Source organism: Microcebus murinus, chromosome 9, assembly GCF_040939455.1.
Source record: "Microcebus murinus isolate Inina chromosome 9, M.murinus_Inina_mat1.0, whole genome shotgun sequence".
Classification (NCBI taxonomy): Eukaryota; Metazoa; Chordata; class Mammalia; order Primates; family Cheirogaleidae; genus Microcebus; species Microcebus murinus.
In genome coordinates this window covers 10,823,921-10,848,512 of record NC_134112.1, presented here as the reverse complement: position 1 = coordinate 10,848,512, position 24,592 = coordinate 10,823,921, and the positions used below count along the sequence as shown (strand labels likewise).

Sequence of the window (24,592 nt, the reverse complement as noted above, 5' to 3'; positions counted from 1 at the left end):
TCAGTTTCCAAACTTCATAAATAACAATGTCCAACTTCATTCTAATTGAAATGAATGTTAAAGCTGCCAAGGCTCTTCTGAAAATTCTGGAATTCCAAAAGGAGACAGTTGGCTTCCTTCTCACTCACTATTCCACCTCAGCTTCCTTTCCTTAAAAAGACCTTCCAGTGGCACATTTCTATTTAAATATAAATCATCTTTAAATATTCCCACATAAATGTACTGCCCTAGGCAAGGGCTATGAAATGGAAATGCAACTTCAAGCAGACACAGCAAAAGGCATCAAGACTCACATGAGCTTCTAAAATCACCAGCTGGTACGGATGACTAATGTAAAGGTAGATAGCTGCTCTTTCATTTAGAGACTTGGGTTTCTCAATCACAGCAGCAGGAGGCTATCTCTTCCGTGTTCTCAGATATTTGACCAAAACCAGAAAATGCCTATGCAAGTTCAAATCAGTAGAAAAATTCTCAGGATCACTTATGAATTAGATTAAAACAAGATGAAAATCCAAGAACATTAAAATATTATCTATAGGACTTTGTTAAACCAAAACAAAAGTTATGGAATCACATACAATATGAAAAATAAGTGTAGAGCCAGTATGAAAATCAGAAAGTTTAGATTAATCTCAGTGATGTCAATTCAACCAACTTGATCATATAGACAAGATCACTCTTAAAAATCTCAAATGTGAAAAGTGACACACAATTTACAGACGCAGAGATGTGAATCCAGTTCACTGGCAAAAATGACAAAACTCTAAATGCCGTGGTTTCCTTTTTATAATTCAATATAGATATTGAATACCTGCTACTCATTAATATTTATACAGTACCTTGGAGAATCACAGGACAAAAGGCAATGCAAAACCTGTTAAACATAACCACAGTAAAGGTTTAAAGAGTTGATGCACTAGGCAGCCATGAGCCAAAAATGATGCCAGCCAACTAGTTCCAACAACTGTTATGCTAATCATTTGTATAAATTATTAGTGGCTATGAAGTGTGAATTATAAATAGCTTGCCATACTTGCACATGATTTTTGGTACTCAGTTTCCAAGGACACTAATCTAAGCTAGAATATGTTTAAAAAGTCCATTATCAGTTTTTACTGTACAATTAGACACTCCATGGACGGCATACCAAGCACACACTTTTCTACCAAATGATCTATCTCCATAAAGATTGACATATCCATTCTGAAAAATGCCCATTTGAAAGTCACAAGTCCTCATCGCCACCACCTTATATTAGCATAAATATTCTTGCAATTGTCAACCAGAAAGTTTCAAAGAATGCAAAATTATTTTAGCACTGAAACAACATGTAGGGCTTCGAAAAACTCAGAACATGGTGGGTTAGGAAAGCTACAACTATATCTTGACTGCCTTCACCAAATTACAGGAGTAGGAGGTAAAGACATTAAGTGAGACACTCATAAAAGAACACACCCTTAAAGGTGAATGTTGTACTCCGATACACTAGGACCATATCCAAAAAATGGTCACATATACCCCTCACTTAGTGAATTTCACAAAGAGCAGAGAAACAAGTACCTAGTTCACATCTCCTTGAGAGGAGAAATTCATACATCTTTCTGGCTATAACCAAGGCAGTTATTATGATTTAATTAGAAGTTCTTATCCACTTTATTAATTACAGAGTTAATTATGTCTATTTAAAGTGAACTATGGGATTTGCAGAGCAAACCTATTATTTGTTTTTTTAAAAAAAAAATGAAGACTTTTTCTCTAAGTGCTAATAATCAGCATGGCTGTATTTTATATTTGCTTTTAATACAGTTTCCAGTCTTGAAAGAATACTTAGATTTCCACTTGACTATTTACCACAGACAGCACCACCCTCACATAGCCACAAAAAGAAAATGTTAAAACAATTCTGATACAGAATGTTTTAATTGATTCAATATGTCCTAAACAGAAGTTTATTCGATGTTTTAAAAGAGACACCACACAGAGTTAGGATACTGTTAACATCCCAACACCTAATTAGCATATCATAAATAGTATCATTTCAGAATTAGAGCTATCTTAGAAATTACGGCCAGAGGTATTTGAGAAATATATTGAAAGAGAAATTAGGCGGTAAGTGGAAAATTCTTAGGGCATGATTAGAATTAGCCTTACTTTTCAAATTTACAAACATCAGGGTTTGGGACTATTTTAAGTATGTTTTTGGTTTGTCCTTTTGACTTTTCATCTCAATCAATATTAAGTATATATTTCTATAAGTATCTTTAACACCACTTTGTAAGCACTCTAAGGACAAGTGAAGACTTCTACCTCTTTAAATTTGAAAAGTAAGGCTAATTCTAATCATGCCCTAAGAATTTTCCACTTACCGCCTAATTTCTCTTTCAATATATTTCTCAAATACATCTGGTTGTAATTTCTAAGATAGCTCTAATTCTGAAATGATACTATTTATCATTAGTGTCTCTTTTATCATTTATCTTTTATCATTTATCTCTTTAGTGTCACCCACTAAAAAATTAAAACATGAAGTCCAAATATACTTATAGCAATAAAACAAAAATCAAGACTGTGCCAGTAAATCAGGGGTGCTCTCTGGTTTTGATAGCTTGTCCATATTAGGCTCTTAATATTTAGCACCATCTAGTGGCAAATTTGTTTTTTAAATTGGAGAAAAAATATGAACCACAGTAATATAAAACTTACTCAGTAATAATATTCCCACATCAGTGCAAGGCTCTCTAATTTTGTATGTACATAAAGTTTTCCACGGTAAAAGAACAAAAAAAGAAAGCCTCTGAAAGTAACCTGATTTGTCTCATAGAAAAATCCTCTAGACCCAAATTCTGACTCATTCTGGCCTCAGATTTCAAATATAATTTCTGGTAGCCTAAGAGAAAAAACTTTGGCAGAGAAACCTAGATCAGCTTTATAAAAATATAGGAAGATCTGTATACACATAAGGGGAAAAAGCCTACTATTCAATGTTCACATTGACCTTTCTGCGTATACTTATAACTGTTCCATTTTAAAGAAAAAAGAAAGTGAGTGGCAAAGTTCTTTGTATTTTACAAATATAGTTTAAGTTATTTAATGTAAAAAAATGAAATTATAACAATACTGGCCTCTACACCCAGAACAAACACCTCCCCTACTAGGTGCTCTGCTCTCTCTGGCTACTGGAGGCAGTAGGGGCAGGGGTCACTTGACTCACAGAAACGATGCCACATAAACTAACATATCATGGCCGGGCGCGGTGGCTCACGCCTGTAATCCTAGCACTCTGGGAGGCCGAGGCGGGCGGATTGCTCAAGGTCAGGAGTTCAAAACCAGCCTGAGCGAGACCCCGTCTCTACCATAAAAAAAAAAAAATAGAAAGAAATTAATTGGCCAACTAATATATATAATATAAAAATCAGCCGGGCATGGTGGCTTGTGCCTGTAGTCCCAGCTACTCGGGAGGCTGAGGCAGCAGGATCGCTTGAGCCCAGGAGTTTGAGGTTGCTGTGAGCTAGGCTGACGCCATGGCACTCACTCTAGCCTAGGCAAGAAAGCGAGACTCTGTCTCAAAAAAAAAAAAAAAAAAAAAAAAACTAACATATCATTTTGTCAGCAGCAGTAATGAGTTTAAGTCGATAAATCCTGCCCATCTTATCTGCTTTCAGTCCTACAATAGAAAGCAAGCTACAAACAAAATCACAAAATTTATGTATACTTACTGTAATATATTTTGAAGATTCCTCTCCATAACAAAGTTAAAATATTTCCTTATCACAAAATGATTTTTAAAGAATAAAGTAAGAAAGCAATTGTCATAACTAACTTGAATAAAAGTAGAATTTCATCTCTTACATTGCTGAAAAAAATCTTTTATGCTGAATATTCTGATTTAAAAGTTTAAAAAGTATACATTAATATTAGAATCTTCAGTGATCTTCCTTTCTGGTTTATGCCTTGAACCTATTTAAATTCTGATCTGAGCCCCTTATTTTCTCAATGAGTCTTCCTAAGTATTCAGGAGTTAATGCAAAGTCTGGAAAATAATATCACAAATTTATGGGAGTAAATACAGAGAAATTTTAATTACTTTTTTAAAAGTGAGGGGATAGGACTAAGGATGCTTCCAATCACTATTTAATTATTTTACGAATAATGGCTTGTGATAAGATATGAAAAGAAAATTTTTTAAACCACAATTATTATTACCAGTTGATAGAGAAGACTGTATAAGACAATAATAAAAATTACTCAAAACCATTAGAATTAATGAGTTAAATCAAGTATGATATAAATGATTATCATAAAAACGGTTCTTACAACTATTGAGCAATTAGATAGAAAATTTAAATTTCAAAACAGTATTCCCTTTGTAATTTAAAAATCTGTATATTAAAATTTTTTAATTTAACAAGGAATGTATGTAACATTTATAAAACCACAATTTTTGTGGCTTAAAAATAAAGTTTGAAACAATAGAAAAAAGTACTCAAGGCCAGGTACAGTGGCTCATGCCTATGATCCCAGCAACTCAGGAGGCTGAGGTGAGAGGATCACTTGAGGCCAGGGATTTAAGATCATCCTGGACACTTGACAACATAGTGAGAATCCTTCTCTAAAAAAAAAAAAAGAAAAGAAAAACAAGAAAAAAACTAAAAAAAATAAGCCAGGTGCGGTGGTGAGCACCTATAGTCTCAGCTACTCAGGAGGCTAAAGCAGGAGGATCACTCAAGCCTAGGAGTCTGAGTCTATAGCATGCAGCAAGCTGTGATCACACCACTACACTCCAGCCTGGGCTAAAGAGACCCCATTTCTTTAATAAAAACAACAAATAAAAAAAACCCTACTGTCTTTATGAATCTACTTTTATAAAACAATCTTGATATCTAATAAAACAAATTTTTCTACTTTGTTCTTAAAACAGTGTCTTAGCTCTTCTTGGCATTTTGTACTTTCATATAAATTTATCTTTTAATGATTGTGACTGACAATCCTATAATGAAATCTCATTAACCCACTTTAAAATTATGGTAAAGCAGGCCTATTTGAAAAGATACATAACTTGTCCAAGGTCATATGACTGAGAGCTTAGCTCTGAACCTAGGAGTGTCTCTGTGCAAAGCATATACTTTTTTCACTGTTATCCTGTATGCCTAAACTCACACTTGAAAATGTTAAGTCTAAAGATAAAAAGTTACAAGTAAAAATAACAATGAATTACTATTTTCATACCTGTGCAGTTTATTATGGATAATTTTAAGATATATCTTGAAGGGTTGATTTAGTTACTGCCTACTTAAACTCTAATTGTTATAAAATATGGGTCATGTCTCATTCCCTTTCTAGAGCTATTAAGGAGATGAAATGGATAGATCTTTGGTAGGTAAAGAATAGAAAAGATTTATGGGCCGGGCGCGGTGGCTCACGCCTGTAATCCTAGCTCTTGGGAGGCCGAGGCAGGCAGATTGCTCAAGGTCAGGAGTTCAAAACCAGCCTGAGCAAGAGCGAGACCCCGTCTCTACTATAAATAGAAAGAAATTAATTGGCCAACTGATATATATATATAAAAAATTAGCCGGGCATGGTGGCTCATGCCTGTAGTCCCAGCTACTCGGGAGGCTGAGGCAGAAGGATCGCTCGAGCCCAGGAGTTTGAGGTTGCTGTGAGCTAGGCTGACGCCACGGCACTCACTCTAGCCTGGACAACAAAGCGAGACTCTGTCTCAAAAAAAAAAAAAAAAAAAAAAGAAAAGATTTATGGATAATTTTCAGATGTATGGCTTGAGCAAAGGATGTTCATAGAAGGGAACTAATATTTAACAACTTGGCAGTGTGATAAGTGCTTGATATAAATCATCTCATTTTATCCTCACAACTACAGCAGGTATTATTGGTAACCCAAATTACAAATAAAAAAAATAGGATTGGGAAAGATTGAGTAATTTGTCCAAAGTGAGAAAGAAAGTCTACATATAAGATCTTAACTGAAACCTCAGGTGCTAAGCCCTTTCCAACACAGCAAAATGCTAATCTCCAGAATATCCGTTTCACAACTGAGCTGAAAGACCAGATTTTTCCACCAGCAAATGTATTACAAGTGACACTAAAACAATAGCCGGGCAGCTGCAAGGGTTTCATTCTGAGTAAAAGTAGTAAGTCACATGGGAGCCTTTTGACATTACTGCCGCAAGCACAGTCACCTTTAAGAACAATACTGCATTTGTTTTAATTTTTTTTAAGTCAGATATTTAATACATGTTAGAGCACATGTAACATTTACTTCATTGCAGTGAGAGCAGAAATCCTGCATAACTAGTCATAAAAGAACAATTTTCTTTTTTTTTTTTTTTTGAGACAGAGTCTCACTCAGTTGCCCAGGCTAGAGTGCCATGGTGTCAGCCTAACTCACAGCAACCTCAAACTCCTGGGCTCAAGCAATCCTACTGCCTCAGCCTCCCCAGTAGCTAGGACTACAGGCATGCGCCACCATGCCTAGCTAATTTTTTTTCTAATATTTTTAGTTGGCCAATTAATTTCTTTCTATTTTTATAGAGACAGGGTCTCGCTCTTGCTCAAGCTGGTTTTGAACTCCTGACCTTGAGGGATCTGCCCATCTTGGCCTCCCAGAGTGTTAGGATTACAGGCATGAACCACCACACCTGGCCAAGAACAATTTTCTTATACACATGAGAACATGGTAACTAGATGTAGGGAAGAAATGTCCCCATTTTATTGTGTAATCATAAAAACACATCAGTAATACTAAGTAACACACTTAATGAGAACAACAGATCAACTAGAGTAATGATTCTTACCTAAGAGAAAAATTTATAATGTAGATTCCTGGGTATTATTTATACAGTTTCTAATTCATTGGGTCTGAAGGTAGGAATCTGTTTTGCTTTAAAGTCTATCTTTTCACACACATCACAGTCATGTGTCGATTAGTAACAAGGATACATTCTGAGAAATGCATTATTAGGCAATTTCATTGTTGTGTGAACATGAGAGTGTACTTACACAAGCCTAGATGGCACAGCCTGCTAGGCTTAGGGAACCTGCAGCCCTGGGGCCACATGTGGCCTTCTGGATCCTAGAGTGAGGCCTTTTGACTGAATACAAGTATTACAGAACAAATCTTTTTATTAATAAGGGATTTGTTCTGTGAAGTTTGAATTTGATAAACAGACCACACTGTGGATCTGGAGGGCCACATGTGGCCTTGAGGCTGCAGGTTCCCCACCTGTACAAACTGTAACACAATGGTGAGTACTTGTATATCCAAACATAGAAAAAGTACAGTAAAAATACGGCATTATAATGTTATGGGACCACTGCTGTACATGCAGAACATCATTGACCAAAACATCACTATGCAGCACATGACTGCACGTATATTTAAAATATGCAAGTGAATATATAGCGAAACAAATACAATAAACTCCCACATACCCACCACACCTGACAAAACACAGATCTTCACCAGGACCTTACAAACCCCCTGATACCATCCCTTTCTTCCCCTGAGGTAACTATTACCCTGATTTCTGTTCATCATTCTCTTGCTTTTATTATTAGTTTTACCTCTAATACATAACAATATGTGTACATAATTATAAGTAAAAAATCATTTTCCTGGCTGGGCATGGTGGCTCACACCTGTAATCCCAGCACTCTGGGAGGCCAAGGTGGGAGGATCGCTTGCGGCCAGGAGTTCGAGGTTACTGTGAGCTATGACTGTACCACTGCACTCCAGCCTGGGCAACAAAGCGAGACCTTCTCTCTTTTAAAAAAAAAAAAGAGAGCCAGGTGCGGTGGCTCACACCTGTAATCCTAGCACTCTGGGAGACCGAGGTGGGTGGATTGCTAGAGGTCAGGAGTTCAAAACCAGCCTGAGCAAGAGTGAGACCCCGTCTCTACTGTAAATAGAAACAAATTAATTGGCCAATAATATATATAGAAAAAATTAGCCAGGCATGGTGGCGCATGCCTGTAGTCCCCGCTACTCAGGAAGCTGAGGCAGGAGGATTGCTTGAGCCCAGGAGTTTGAGGTTGCTGTGAGCCAGGCTGATGCCTCCGCACTCACTCTAGCCTGGGCAACAAAGTGAGACTCTGTCTCAAAAAAAAAAGGAGAGAGAGAGTAAGAAAAAGAAAAATCATTGTCCTTCAGAATTTTCAAGGCATTACTTCACTGTTTCTCACTGCAGGTTGCTGCAGATCCAAAGCCATTCAAGATTCCTGAAGGTAACAAAGCAAGGGGCTCCTGCTTGTTATGAAAATATCCTGATGAGCCAAAAACTTTAATATATTATTAAGCACTGTTTTCAGTACCTAAAATGCATGTTTGCTTACAAACAGGCTTCCCCATGTCTATTCTCCCCATCTCCTCCAATCAAGGGAGAAAAAGGACACCAGAGAGGCCAGAACACAGTGAACAAGGAGAAAGTGGCGTGAGATAATGCTGGAACCGTTAGCAGAGAGGCCAGGTCACAGAACATGGAGGTGGGAGGAACACTGTGGGTCAAGTTGAATATTTGGGGTTTATTCTAAGTATATGGTAAGTAACAGAAGAGTTTCAAGCAGAAGAGTGACATGATCAGATTTTACATTTTTAAAAATGACTGTCGTATGAAAAAGAGGTATTAATACAATCTGGTAGACCAATTAGGAAGCAGTGTGTAGGTGAAAAATAATGGCAGTTTGGATGAGGATGACAGAGCTACAGATGAAATGACCACAACGGACAATATTTAAAAGGCAGAATCAGGAGAATAATGAGAGGTCTTAAAGATGACCCCAGATATCACTCATGAGGATCTGGATGAATAGCAGTCCCAGTCCCCAGGAAGTATATACTGCCAGACATAAGTTGCTGGAAGTGTAAAGAAAAAGAAACTCCCTTTTTTGGATGGGTTAAGTTTGAAAACCTATGAGTTATCTAAGTGTGAATGTCTCACAAGCTTCACTTCATCATTTCCCCCAGAGTATCTCTAATAGGGCTTCAAACTCGGGATGCTGGCAGTTGAAACCTAAGATCTCTTCCACATCTGCTCCATTTGCTGATCAATGTCACCAACTGCCACCATCTACTGATGGTGGCCAGAATACAGAATACAGAATACAAAATACAAACATCTCAAGTCTCACTGATAAGATTCTATGACTCACAGATTCATTCACAACACTGGAGTCATTCTTGCCACAAAGGTTAACCTTAAGGAAAGAGTTAAGTCATAACTCTGCAAATATTTAAAACCATTTGAAAACAAATGCAAAATGTATTTTAATATTAATGAAACTTTTATCTACAGATTGCTTTACTAGTATCATTACAAGAATAAGCCAGATTTTGGAATAGATTCAAGAAGATAGATTCAGGCCAGGCGAGGTGGCTCACGCCTGTAATCCTAGCTCTCTGGGAGGCCGAGGCAGGCGGATCGTTTGAGCTCAGAAGTTTGAAACCAACCTGAGCAAGAGTGAGACCCCGTCTCTACTGTAAATAGAAACAAATTAATTGGCCAACTAATATATAGAGAAAAAAATCAGTCGGGCATGGTGGCACATGCCTGTAGTCCCAGCTACTCAGGAGGCTGAGGCAGGAGGATTGCTTGAGCCCAGGAGTTTGAGGTTGCTGTGAGCCAGGCTAATGCCTCGGCACTCACTCTAGCCTGGGCAACAAAGTGAGACTCTGTCTCAAAAAAAAAAAAAAAATAGATTCAAGAGTTAAATGTCAGTTCTTAATTAACCATCTTGTTTTCTGAGGTAAAAACGTAGAGCACATTAGCACACTCAGACCCCTCAGCATGTGACACCTTGCGCTGCCTCAGGACTCTGCAGAGTCCCCACCAGCAAGAGGGCTCTCACCAGATAAGGCTCCTCAATCTTGGACTTCCCAGCCTCCATACTGTGGAAAATAAATCTCATTTCTTACAAAAAAGAAAAAAGATTTAGAGCAATTATTTTCCACCTGACAAGAAACTGTACAATCTTTATAAATATGTCCTATTGAAGCACAACACTGCCACCTGTTGGAAGATATCACTAGCAAAATTTTTTCATTCCTAAACAAGTTTCTGAGAAAGTTTTTAAGTTTCTGAAAGAAAATGAAAAGGGACTATGTGTATTTTATCCTTTCTATCCCATCATACTTAGATAAAACCCTTAGTGAAGAGGAAAAGCAGAGGTGTGACTTTACTGCTTCCCATAATAAAACCAAAAAATGATTATTTACTTGGATTAGTTACTTGGATGAGAGGAAGGTGTGACCACAAAGAGATAGCTCTAGGGATTTTTTCTGGTGAGGCAAGTATTCCCTATCCTGATTATGGTGGTATTGACACAAATGTATTCATGGGTCAAAGTTCATAATCCCTTGTACCAAGAGGAAAAAAGTTCACTTTATTGTATGATAATTTTAAAAGGTAGATACAGAGTCTTTGAGAGATATGAGAAAAAAAAACACTCAAGTTTATAGAAAGGAGGAAAAAATTATGAAAAGTTAAAATGTGAAAGCATTCACAGAAAATTCAATAGTTTTTCTACTTACAGCTCAAAGACCTGAGGCCCAAATAAAATTTAAAGGGACCTAAAATAATATGGCATGTTGAAATATTTAAATATGGATGTGGAAGTATTTCTAAAGACTACCATTGTACACTCAAGCTTTGTCTCTAGCATAGGACAGTCCAATGAGAGGTAACAAATCTATAACCAAAAGTTAGGAATCAATACTAACATTTGATTCTGACAACTTCAAAGTAGTCTTACAAAGGCATTCCTTTATGTTTGGTTGGTTGGTTTGGCTTTTATTTTTTGAGACAGAATCTCACTCTGTTGCCCAGGCTAGAGTGTAGTGGCATCATCATAGCTCACTACAACCTCAAACTCCTGGGCTCAAACAATCCTACTGCCTCAGCCTCCCAAGTAGCTGGGACTAAAGGCATGCACTAGCATGCCTGGCTAATTTCTTGTATTTTTGGTAGACATAGGGTGTCGCTCTTGCTCAGTTTGGTCTCAAACTCCGGACATCAAGTGATTCTCTGGCCTCAGCCTCCCAGAATGGTAGGATTACAGGCATGAGCCACCGCACCTGGCCACAAAGGCACTCTTTCTCTGATTGTGGTTTGTCTCCCTCAAAAAGCTGGGTGCTCAGCATCTATGTAATCTTGGTATTTGCTGGATGTTGAGGGAGTCACATATGAATCTGAATGATATCAAAGTTCCAAGAAATCTGGAGCATCCAAAGCCATCTGGAGACCTTTACAGATGCCAAATGTAGTAAGATGACCTTGCAGATGCCAAATGTAGTAAGACACCAAGAGCCCACAAGAAGACAAATCACTAGGATGACAACCAGCCCCCAAACTAAGAGCAAAAATCCCATTAATGCACTTGTTCCTCCCATCTCTCTTGATAATACAGTTGCTGTTTATAATGTAATATGCATTTTCACAGTGATGAGGGAATATTAAACTGGGAGCTTATGTAAGATCTTGCAATTGGAGGGAGAAGTAGGCAGAAAGGGTGTAACCCATATAAATCCCCATATAAATTCTTAGCCCTTTAGTTCTTACAGCAGCCATTAAGCCATCCTGTTCCCAGGATCTGGCAGGCTGCATGAGATCTTAGTTTTCTAAGTTTTGGTTGAGCCACACTATTGTCTATTTTTCTACATTTCCCCAGTGATCCCAGGAAGGCCACAAGTAATGGCAATTGAGAGGAACCTAAGTACCCACAATTACAGTTCCAAGGATAGGAGAATAGTTGAAAAAAGAATGATAGTCATAAGAAAGAATAATGTTGGTCATTTCCCATTCTTCGATTAATTAATGACATAGTTCATCTTTGCTTTAAGAGAGTTAAACTTCCCCATCAGAAGAAGCAATATTCACAGCATACCAGGATAACTGTCAGAGTATCCAACTAGAGCAGTAGTATACTAGAATAGTATACTAGAATAATTCTAGTATACTAGAATTATCTAGTAATAGATATCTAGAAATAGTATACTAGTATACTATTCTAGTATACTAGAATAAAACAGGCCTTTTGAATTATGCAAACTCACCTCCATTTTAGAGTCTGCCATGATGGGTAATTTGCCCAATCTCATATACTAAGTAAATGACCAAAAACACTAAAGCACACGGGCAGTTCCTCAAAAATTTAAAAGAATGGCTGGGCGGAGTGGCCCACACCTGTAATCCTAACACTATGGGAGGCCGAGGTGGGCAGATCAAGGTCAGGAATTTGAATCCAGTCTGAGCAAGAGCAAGACCCTGTCTCTCCTAAAAATAGAAACAAATTAATTGGCAAACTAAAATATATATATAGAAAGAATTAGCCAGGCATAGTGGCACATGCCTGTAGTCCCAGCTACTCAGGAGGCTAAGGCACGAGGATCACTTGAGCACAGGAATTTGAGGTTGCTGTGAGCTACGCTAACGCCACAGCACTCTAGCCAGGGCAACAGAGTAAGACTCTGTGGCAAAAAAAAAAATTTTTAAAGAACTACCCTATGATATGTCGCGCCCGCCTCGCCAGCAAGGAAGACACGGCAACTGGAGTTCTTCTGACAGCGCTTTAATGGGGATTGCTTAGCTAGTTACATGCGGAAGACGCCGAGGAGCTCTCGGAGCGGGCTCATATAGGCACTAAGTTCATTAGGCAGAATCTGATTGGCTCACGCAAGAGCCCTCATTAGCATACTTGATGAGAGACAGGAAAAAGCCCCTACACCTGCGCGGCCCACCCTGTTTATCAGTCTTGTAGTATGGGTGTGACCAGGAAGCCGGCGCCATCTTGCAATGGCGTTAACACCGCGCCTCACATCTCCCCCTGTTTTATTAATTAATGAGAACTGAGCAACCAAGATCAAAGTCGCAGAGTCTCATCTACCCAACGGCCACCTTATCTCGTGCAATGAGGAAAACTCCGAGGTGTGCAAAGGCTGGCGCTAGGGTCAGAGACATGCCTTCTCTGATGCAATGGGGTAATCTCACAGAGTGCAAAGGCCATGTCTAAAAAACAAGGAGGAACGAGGGCGAGTGCAACCCATACAGAGGCTACCGGCCAAGCATGGTCAACCACACCTGTGTTGACAGTCCCAGTTACATAGCAGCAAAGGCTTGCGCCACTATAACATTGTCTCTCCGTCTCTGGGCTCGCATCCCAAGGAGACACCATAGGCCTCCGAAGGAAGTGACGACCAGCAAGATGGTCATGGTCCCAAGGCCAGCCCACTCTTTCAGGTGCTGAGTGGCTTGATGAATCCACGTTGCAAGGGCCGTAGCTACGCCGGCTGGCAGGTTATTAAGCGCATATGCGGTCTGCAGGGTTGTGCTCAAAGCTACAGCCGACGCTGCGGCAGCCGTAGCGATAGCTGCAACAATTGCAGCCGTGATTCCGAAGTTCCTGCGAGTCCTGAACAATGTTAAGGAATTAGGAGCGTCTACAGGAACAGGAATATATCTGGGTAAACGAGCAACAGGAAGTGGCATTCCAACACAACGTACAGTTACAAGTGGATGATGTACAATTAAGCAGTGAAGTAGCAGGTGTCTCAGATACAATGTTCTCCAAAGTAGCTTCCTCTGAATCTAGCTCCTCCCTCGCCTCCTCCCCTGAACTTAAGTAAGAGAAGAGGAAGAAGAGGAACCATCCTCAGAAATATCTAATTTCTTAAATTCTGACCGAAAAAAGGCCATCTCCTCTGTCCTCTGCGTCTTCCGTCCCGTCGTTTCCTCTATCATTTTTATTTTTTGTACCTTTACGTCTCTTTCTCTCCCTTTTCTCTTTTCTTTCTCTCCCTTTTTTCTTTCTCTCCCTTTTCTCTTTTCTTTCTCTCCCTTTTCTTCTTTCTCTCCCTTTCTCCTGGCGCTCTGGCTCTGGCTCTGGCTCTCGCGCCTGCCTTGGTCTTCTTTTTTGTCTGACTCTGAAGTACTGTCTTGATGGTCAAAGAGCACCTTTTGCCCTGCCTGTAACGAAAGCAGGGAGCTCACGGGCTCTCAATAACAGTCTACCTTGGTCAGCAAAGGTCCGAATTCGGTTCCGTCCCACGTGTCAGTTCTGAACTCTCCTCTATCGAGGTCATCTTCCGCTGGTGCCTCAAAGTTGTTTCGGTTCCCGGGTTTCGGCACCACTTGTGCCTCAAAGTTGTTTCGGTTCCCGGGTTTCGGCACCACTTGTCGCGCCCGCCTCGCCAGCAAGGAAGACACGGCAACTGGAGTTCTTCTGACAGCGCTTTAATGGGGATTGCTTAGCTAGTTACATGCGGAAGACGCCGAGGCGTTCTCGGCGGCTGCTTATATAGACAGTAAGTACACGGGGCATAACCTGATTGGTCAACACAGAACAGGAGAGGAGGCAAGGCTTTGCACATGCGCTGAACATCTGTTTGTCAGACGCACAGTAGGGTGTGACCAGGAAGCGGGCGCCATCTTGGAATGGCGTTGCCACCGCGCCCCACAATGATACAGCAAGACCACTTTTGGGTATATACCTAAAACAGTTGAAAGCAGGAACTAAAAAAGATATTTTTATACCAACATTCACAGCAGCACTATTCACAATAGCCAAAAGGTGGTAAAAACCCAAATGTCTATTAACGAATGTATAAACAAAATGTTGTCTATACATACAACAGAGTATTACTTTCAGCCTTTAAAAGGAAGGAAATTCTGACACATGCTACAACATGAATGAAACTTGAAGATATTATGCTACATGAAATAAACCAGATACAAAAGAATAAATTTTATATGACAGTACTTGTATTAGGTCACTACAGTAGTCAAATTCATAGAGACAGAAAATAGAATGGTGGTTGCCAGCGGCTAAAGAGAGGGAGGAATGGAGATTTATTGTTTAATTGTTGCAGAGCTTCAGTTTGTGAAGATGAAAATGTTCTGGGATGGATGTTAGTGATGGTTACACAATGTAAAAGTACATAATGCAAGCACCACATGTACTCACCAGCAAATTGGTATTAACTGATCAACACCTAAGTGGACATATGGAATAACACTTATTGGGTGTCGGGCAGGGGGGAGGGGGACATGGGCAATATACGTAACCTTAACATTTGTACCCCCATAATATGCTGAAATAAAAAAGAAACCCACAAGTAGTGTCACCTGTGCTAGGGAGCAGTAGAAAAAGCAGAGCCCTACCTTCTGCTAAAGAGGAGGGATCAGTGGTGATCACTTCTGCTCAGACAGGCCTATCTCAACATCCCACAGGCCTGGGCAGGGGTACAAAGGACACTTGCACACCTGTGCTCAAATACTTAAATGTTATAAATCAAGCTACCTAATTGTCTAGAGTGTGTCTCATTTTCCTATCCTGACAAATCTCTCTTCATAATGACCTGAAGGCCGGTTCAAATACAGAATTCTTTACCCTCAAAAAAAAAATAGTACATAATGCCACTGAACTGTACACTTAAAAATGATTAAAATGGTAAATTTTAGGTTATATATATTTCACCACAAATAAAAAAAAAAACAAGGCAAGAAACATGGAGTCCTAACTGGAATCAGGCCAGGATCAAGAAATGAAGCCTTGGACATTATATGCAAAATAGAGAAATGCAAATTTTTCTATGGAGGTAGGGTATATAACTTTCCTCAGGTTTTCAAAAATGTTTGGTCTCTAAAAATTTTTGAACTACTATCTTTTAACCAATGAAATAAGAAAAACAAATATCAAAACAATGTTAATTGGAATTTATTTATTTATTATTTATTTTTAGAGATGGAGTCTCACTCTGCTGCCCAGGCTACAGTGCAGTGGCATGATCATAGCTTACTGTAATTTCAAACTCCTGGGCTCAAGCAATCCTCCCACCTCAGCCTCCCAAGTAGCTAGGACTACAGACACACACCACACACCTGGCTAAATGTTCTTATTTTTTTTAGAGATAGTTATGTTGTCCAGGTTGGCCCCTGTTAATAGGATTTCATAATACTACATTTCCCAGCATGCCTCGATCAATACAGAACAGTTAAACTTTGCACACATTAAATCTTCAAATAAATGTCTGCTAGCATGAAATAAGTACTTACTATTTGGTGACCAATTATCCAATATAGCTCTCATAAATCTACTGCAATATATTAAACATGAACAAGAGAATAACTTCCTGAAGTCTAAAGTAGAAAATTAAATGAGATTGGGCACAATGGCTCATTCCTGTTATCCTGGCACTGTGGGAGGTCAAGGCAAGAGGATCACTTGAGTCAGGAGATAGAGACCAGCCTGAGCAAGAAGGAGACCACATTTCTACTAAAAATAGAAAAAAGCAGCTAGGCATTGTGGCGTGTGCCTGTAGTCCCAGGTACCCAGGAGGCTGAGGCAGGAGGAGTGCTTGAGCTCAGGAATGTGAGGTTGCTATGAGCTACGCTGATGCCATGGCACTCTAGCCCTGGGCGACAGAGTGAGACTGTCTCAAAAAAAAAAATTTAAACAATTTTCCTTTTTGTTCCCCCAACCCCATTTTTGAAAAAAAAATTGTTTTGATTTTTTTCTTTTTGCAGCTTGCTGATATTTTATATAAAAAGAAAAGCAAAGCAAAAGAGAAAAAAAAAATTTAAACAGAGTTACCATATGAACCCAGGTATATTCCCCAGAAAAATGAAAACATGATGTCCACACAAAAACCTGCACATGAATGGTCATAAAAAAGTTATTCATGGCCGGTGGCTCACGCTTGTAATCCTAGCACTCTGGGAGGCTGAGGCAGGCGGATTGCTCAAGGTCAGGAGTTCAAAACCAACCTGAGCGAGACCCCGTCTCTACTATAAAAAATAGAAAGAAATTAATTGGCCAACTAATATATATATATAAAAATTAGCCGGGCATGGTGGCACGTGCCTGTAGTCCCAGCTACTCGGGAGGCTGAGGCAGTAGGACTGCTTAAGCCCAGGAGTTTGAGGTTGCTGTGAGCTAGGCTGATGCCACGGCACTCACTCTAGCATGAGCAACAAAGCAAGACTATGTCTCAAAAAAAAAAAAAAAAGGCTCATGCCTATAATCCTAGCTCTCTGGGAGGCCAAAGCAGGCAGATTGCTAGAGGTCAGGAGTTCAAAACCAGCCTGAGCAAGAGTGAGACAGCGTCTCTACTATAAATAGAAACAAATCAATTGGCCAACTAATATATAGAGAAAAAATTAGCCAGGCATGGGATACCTATAGTCCCAGCTACAGGTGCATGCCTATAGTCCCAGCTACTGGGGAGGCTGAGGCAGCAGGATTGCTTGAGCCCAGGAGTTTGAAGTTGTTTTGAGTCCAACAACTGACCAATTAATAAACAAACAGTACTATATCCATATAATGAATTATCCAACAATAAAAAGACATGAAGTACTGATACGAAGTACTGATATATGCTACAGCATGAATGAATGGAAATGTTAAGCGGAAGAAGCCAGTCAAAAAATACCATATAATGTATAATTTCATTTACATGAACAAACCAGAACAGGCAGATTTATAGACAGTAGATTAACAGTTGCTTAGGGCTTAGAATGTGAAATCAAACTGGGGAAATCAGGAGAGACTGCTAAATGAGTACAGGGGTGGGGGTGATGAAAATGTTCTAAATTTGATTGTGATGATGGTTGTACAACTTTGTGAATGTACTAAAAAATCACTGTACATTTTAAATGGGTGAATTCTATGGCATGTGAACCATCTATCAGTAAGCTATGTTTTTTTAAAGGACTGAAGATTGCACTGGTTTGTTTTCCTTTTTATCTCCAGCTCTTCAAACAGTAGCTGGTAGATAGCAAAACAAAGCGACTATAATCAACATTAAGTTAGGGTATTCTTTAAAACAACTGAAGAGTAGAATTGGAATGTTCCTAAAACAAAGAAATGTTAAATGCCTGAGGTGATGAATATCTCAATTACTGATTTGATTAATTCACATTTTATGCCTGTACCAAATCATCACATGTACCCTAGAAAGATACAAAACTATTATGTACCCATAATAATTAAAAATAAAAAAATTTTAAAAACAGTACCTAGCAATATTAGGAATTAGAATAAAAATAAAAACTTGGGTAAACCATATAAAACCTTGTTATATGCACAGTGATGAAATTACTGCAGATTAGCATGGCAGGAGCACAATGTGAGTGTACGTATGTGTCGTACGGATGTGTTATCCATGAAAGGAGAAAAAAACTGAAAAACTGACCCCAAGCAAGACCCTGAAGGGTCCTGAAGCTAGGCTAAGAAGCGTATATTATCCTAATGGCAGTTAAGATTTTGAGCACAGGAATAACACAATCAGATCCATGTCTTAATGTACAAAGTGTAAGCTACTTCTACCCAAAGGTGAGCCACCTTAGAAGTAGAACAATGCCCCTCAGGAGAAAATGAGGAATTAGGGGAAGATTGGAGAAGCAGATTATCAAATTATCAGAATCTCAATGGACTTTCTTTAATTGTACACAGCACCCCACAAAATACACACTCAGACTCATTGACAGACACTGATACATACATGTATACATGCACCTTTCCCTACATCGAAAATAATTTCTGTAGTCAGCCTCTGTTGGGTTTTCTCTTCTTCAAGTGTTATGGGGACAAAAAATACTATGACCACTGAACCAGAAAAATCTTTTCCTACAATAACTGAGGCAGAGGACTCCTCAAGGTGCTGAAATTTAGGACGGCCAACAAATGCCCAGTTCCACCTCTCGGAAAGGCCCCCAACTCTTTATAAATGTGCTTTGGCAACGCTCAGCAGCACGATTAGCTTCAGCCTCATGACTCCGGGCAGGTGGGGGCGCCTGTGGCCTCAGGGCGTGGAGCCACGGCGGGTCCCCAGGCGCCAAAGATGCAGCGGAGGGAGGTCACGACCCGGTGACCCGACCCGTGAGGGACTCCCCTTGCAGTGCCCACCCCGCGCGCAAACGCGGCCGCCCAGACTGCGAAGACAAACGCTCCTTGTGGAGGGAGAGACGGAGACTCTTACAGCCGGGAGGAACTAACCTGTCAGCGACAGAAGTACCACGCTGAGGAAAGCGTGGAATGTCTCCGGGTGACCGGAGTCGGCGGAAAACGCCCACGGGCGGGCACGCCCCGAGAAGAGCAGTCGAGACTTCCGGCGTCCCCTCTTCGCGGGACTAGAGCGTCAAAACGCGCGCCTCCTCTTCTGAATGCTAATGGAGGTCAAAGGGCAGGCGGGTTCCGGGTGAATATCGCTTGCGTGCTCCTTGGAGTCTCAGAGTCTCGAACTTTCCCCGGGGAGGGGTTCGCCACCTCTGGTCCCCGTTTTGTTTTGTTTTTTCTACATCTAGTTAGCCCAGCTGCATGAGGTTAGGAGATTTAAACTACTGGCTCCTGTTTCTTCTCTCAGGGATCGGGCGCTTCTGCTGGCCTCCAAGGACTGAAACGCATTCCGACCTGCGAGGCTGAGAAATTAGACAAAATTATTTTATTTTGTTATTTCCAAAACTCCTGAAGACAAAAAAAATTGTTTTTAACAATTTTTTATTAACAAATAACAAAACAATATAACAAATAACAAAATTTTATTTTATTTCCAAAACTCCTGAAGACAAAAAAAATTGTTTTTAATTTTAAAAATTTATTTTGTTCGTCAAATTAAATGCCTATTCTGCGCCAGGAAAAACTAGTACAGGAGTCTCTGTTCTCATGGAGTTCAGAAGTCAAGTGGATAATAATAGCATTAACCTCATAATTTGTTCTGAAGATGTAAAGCACTTAGAATGGTGTCTGGCACATTGCATGTGCTCAGTGAATGTTACCTATTATTATTATTAGTTTCATCTTCATTCCATTGTCATCATCACCAGTATTATCATCATCATTTACTTTTTTATGTCAAGCTTGAAGTCCAAGGACCTTTCCTCCACGAAACAATAAGTCCAAGACTAACTTTAGTTGAAGGCATTAGTCTTCATAGTCTTGATTATACATCTTTATCGGGAAAAAATTAGATTATTTACATTAATTATGTATGATATTAATATATTATGCATGCTATAAAACTTTCACCAGACATAGAACTTTTAAAAGGTGAAGTAGGCAGCGAGGAAGTGGCTCACACCTGCAATCCCAGCGCTTTGGGAGGTCGAGAGGCAGGAGGATCATTTGAGCCCAGGAGTTGGGGGTTAGCCTGGGTAACATAGTGAGACCCTGTCCCTGCAAAAAAAAAATTTTTAAATAGCCAGGTGTGGTGACAAGAGCCTGTAGTCCTAGCACTTGGGAGACCGAGGCAGGAGGATCACTTGAGCCCAGTGTTTGATATAGTGAGCTATGATCATGCCGCTACATTCCAGCCTGGGTGACAGAGAGAGACACTGTAAAAAATATATTTTTTTTCTTAAAAAGATGAGGTAAAATATTAACAGAAGTTCTATTCTTTTCTTCCCACACAACAATTGGTTGCCATCATTTTGGAATCCACTGGCTAAATGAGCACATTATCAAAGCAGTCTACCATTAAATTCTGAGTTCCTAGGAAGTTTCTTTACAAGGAATTATTAGAAACTAATCATGTTTTGAGGTGTTTGAACTATAATGACTGTGGCTGAGGCCAGAGTGCAGTGGCATGATCATAGCTCCCTGCAGCCTCCAACTCCTGGGTTCAAATCAAACAATCTTCCTGCCTCAGCCTCCTTAGTCTCTGGGATTACAGGCACACAGCACACCCCTTGCTAACTCTTTTTTTTTTTTTTTAAGAGTCAGGAGTCTTCGTATGTTGCCCAGGCTGGTCTTGAACTCCTGGCCTCAAGCAATCCTCCAAGCTTGAGATTTGACAGAATAAATCAACTAATAAAAAGCTTAGGAGGTTTTTATATGTGCATTTGATACAATATTCATGAAAACAAACCCCAGGTCGGTTATCTCTTGTTCCATACTGGAAAGAGAAACAAGCTTGCTTAGTAATTAAGAAAACAAATAGGCTTTTTTTTGAGACAGGGTCTCCCTCTGTTGCCTGGGCTAGCATGCAGTTGGCATCATCATAGCTCACAGCAACCTCAAACTCCTGGGCTCAAGCCATCCATTAGCCTCAACCTCCAAAGCAGCTGAGACCACAGGTGCATGCCACCACGCCCAGCTTATTTTTCTATTTTTTTGTAGAAATGAGTCTTGGGTCTCGCTCTTGCTCAGAGCGAGCAAGATCCTGTTCTCAAAATCCTGGCCTCGAGCAATCCTCCCGCCTCAGCCTTCCAAAGTACAGGGTTACAGGTGTGAGCCACCATGCTCGGCCTAAATATGCTTTTCTGACCATTTGCTTGAAAACTCAGAATTTCCATTTCTATCACTGGACTTAAATCTGCTAAAGTTTTTATCTAAATTTTAAGCTAAAAACAAAGCAACACTCTATAGTGAATAATGTTGTTATTTATCTACCTAATATTCATTCCCTTCCTACTCCTTTATAATAATACCCCATCTGCTGGCTTCCTAAAATGAAAGAAAAAGAAAAAAAAATAACAATATCCTTATTTTGTTGAAATAGGCACCCCATTCAGAAAATGACACTCATTAAATCTAACAGTCACCATACAGGATTCCCTTGGGAATGCTAATTGATCAATGAATGAGCACATGACCCAAGTTGGTACAATCTGTCTGAAAGAACTTCTGCAATTTTGTGGCAAGCATACTTGCCAGCATACTGTCTTTCAGTTAAAATATAGCTTTCATTACAGTCAACGTTGCTTTGTGAGAAATTTAGTAGCATCTTCACCTTGGACTTTTAAAGCTTCTCATAAGTTCTTTCATTTAGTAGTCAGATTTGCCAACACATGTTATACCAAGGTTATTGCAAACCTACTGTCTTTAAACTGTTATTCTCCAATTCTTCTTCTCTCTTGTAACAGAGTAGTCAACCCTCCTCCCATAGATATAGAAGGGAAATATTGACAGTGGGGAATATGTAACAAAAGGAATGGCCTGGGGAAAAAATGGCAAAAATATTTTCTGCCTCTTTAAAACATCCCCCACATAGGCCGGGCGGCGTGGTGGCTCACGCCTGTAATCCTAGCTCTCTGGGAGGCCGAGGCGAGCGGATTGCTCAAGGTCAGGAGTTCAAAACCAGCCTGAGCAAGAGTGAGACCCCATCTCTACTATAAATAGAAAGAAATTAATTGGCCAACTGATATGTATATAAAAAATTAGCCGGGCATGGTGGCGCATGCCTGTAGTCCCAGCTACTCGGGAGGCTGAGGCAGAAGGATCGCTCGAGCCCAGGAGTTTGAGGTTGCTGTGAGCTAGCCTGACGCCACCGCACTCACTCTAGCCTGGACAACAAAGCGAGACTCTGTCTCCAAAAAAAAAAAAAAAAGCCCCCACATCTCTTAGAGAACTAGGACCTGCATTCCTGCCTCAGTCTAGCAGTTTAGAGTGACAATGGAATGTCTTTTTTCCTTTGTGCTACAGGAGATGGCTCAGCAGAACTGCCAGGCCCTCCCAGACCTGGTGGACAGAGGTCCTGGGTGGAGGGCAGGGGATTGTCTTAGGCGGAGTTGGGATGGAGATGGGATTGTTAGAATCATCAACTGTAGTTGAACATCGATTGCATGAAGTTGAGAACCTACCCTTTCGAAGCTCTGTCTTTCAGCTTATTATTAGGACAATGGCATTTTAAACAGGAGTCTCCATCCTCCCCATTAGCTGGCAAATTAATCTCTCTTTCCTTCTTCTCAAACCACTTGTCCTTGTTCTTCCGATGCAGCCTTGGGGACAAGTGCTGAACTTTCGGCAACACTCTTACTCTGAAAGATATACCTTACAAACCAACTGTGGCCATGAGGTGTGAGTGGTTTTACCTGCTTTTTAAATCTTTGTTTTAAAAACTTACCATCAGCATATTTTCATTGATCCTTTCCTTCACTCCTAAAACACAGATATTCTTACTCTTCTCTATTATTTTTTGTGAAAACTTTCTCTGCAAGCATTACCTACTTCTCTTACAATCTTATCCCCTCCCTCCTTTAACAGCTTCTTTTCTGTGAGTGCATGCTTATAACCCTTTTACAAATGAACATGGATTAAGTTCCTTCTGAAACATAACTGAAGTGCTAAAACCCAAAGGAAGAAGTAAAATTACAGAAGCAGACAGAAGGAACAATGGACATAAATACAAGAAGGATGGCTATTTTATCTCCAAAAACAATGGATACCAGAAGAACATCTTTACCGTGATGAAAGAAAAAATCCTGTCCATCTAAAATTCTAGATTCATATTTTAAAACTTCCTATTAACTCTTGGTGAAAAGAAAATACAAATGAATTTATAGAATTTTTTTTGGATGACAGTGAAGACACTACAGAATCTATGGGAATGCATGTAAAACATTGATTAGAGGAAAACTTATTGCACCAACCACTGTTATGAAGGAAAATAAAAATCTCAGGAGAGGCCGAGGGGGGCAGATTGCTCTAGGTCAGGAGTTCAAAACCAGCCTGAGCAAGAGCGAGACCTTGTCTCTACTATAAATAGAGAGATGTTAATTGGCCAACTAATATATATAGAAAAAATTAGCCAGGCATGGTGGTGCATGCCTGTAGTCCCAGCCACTCGTGAGGCTGAGGCAGTAGGATCGCTTGAGCTCAGGAGTTTGAGCTTGCTGTGAGCTAGGCTGACGTCATGGCACTCACTCTAGCCTGGGCAACAAAATGAGACTCTGTCTCAAAAAAAAAAAAAAAAAATTTCAGGACCACTCCCAACAGCAATTCCTTATGCAAAAGAGAAGGTCAAGCTTAAGGCTGAGTTATACAACATTTCCTTCCAAATTAATAACTGTTAGTAACATTATGCATTAACCAGATCCCCACAGAAGGATAAAAGGCCTCAGGCATCTACAAGGACTGACCCCACAGGTCATTCATAAGGAAATCCTGCTGGGCTTCATAAGGAAATCTCATAAGCAAATACATGCATATTGTGACTTTGGGTCTGTAAGCTAAGTCTAGCTCCTAAAATTAAAGTCTATTTGATTCCATACTAATAATGTTGATTACAAGTTTATCTTCCCAGGTGCAGAACACAGACAAGATCAATCATTCTTCCACCTACCCAGGGACATCTGCATAATTGATGCCTCCTTCTCTCCTTTTTTTCTTTAAACATTATTAACCTTATCTTATGTAAAATGTAGATTTCCTTGGTCTCACAGGAATATAACCATTTTGCCTTCCTGCCCACCCCTTCCTCCTTTTTCTTTCTGTGTGCCTGGTTCCCTTAAATACTGAAGTTCTCAAATCTTCCTTTGGACAAAGAGTCACACATCTGTCTGTAGTTTGTGTTTTCCCCAGTCATGTCCTCAGATTTTGACTTGATAAACCTTCATTGATTGAGATCTATGCCTCAGTCACATATTTTGGGGTGTCACTGTTATCAATTAAAATTAAAGAATTAAAATAAATTAAATTTCCAGATCAAAAATAAGAACAAAATAAACCAAAAGACAGCAAAAGTGAGGTGTAAGGCTGGTGGCGGGCCCCCTGCCCTTCCTTAGACCAAAAAAGAAAAGGCTCACGAGACCAGACCCACCAAGGACAACTGCCAGGCCCTGCTGAGAACAACCACACCTAGATGTCCACCTGGA

General features: G+C 39.9%; 1 protein-coding gene across 1 annotated transcript in view; it reads right to left on the bottom strand.

Moving 5' to 3' along the window:
- Positions 1-19,113, bottom strand: part of COA1 (cytochrome c oxidase assembly factor 1) — an 85,891-nt gene extending 66,778 nt beyond the window's left edge. The window contains exon 1 of the mRNA XM_012741525.2: positions 18,999-19,113. The gene's annotated coding sequence lies outside the window, so the exon portion shown is untranslated. The remainder of the gene's footprint in view (positions 1-18,998) is intronic.
- Positions 19,114-24,592: the final 5,479 nt, after the last annotated feature.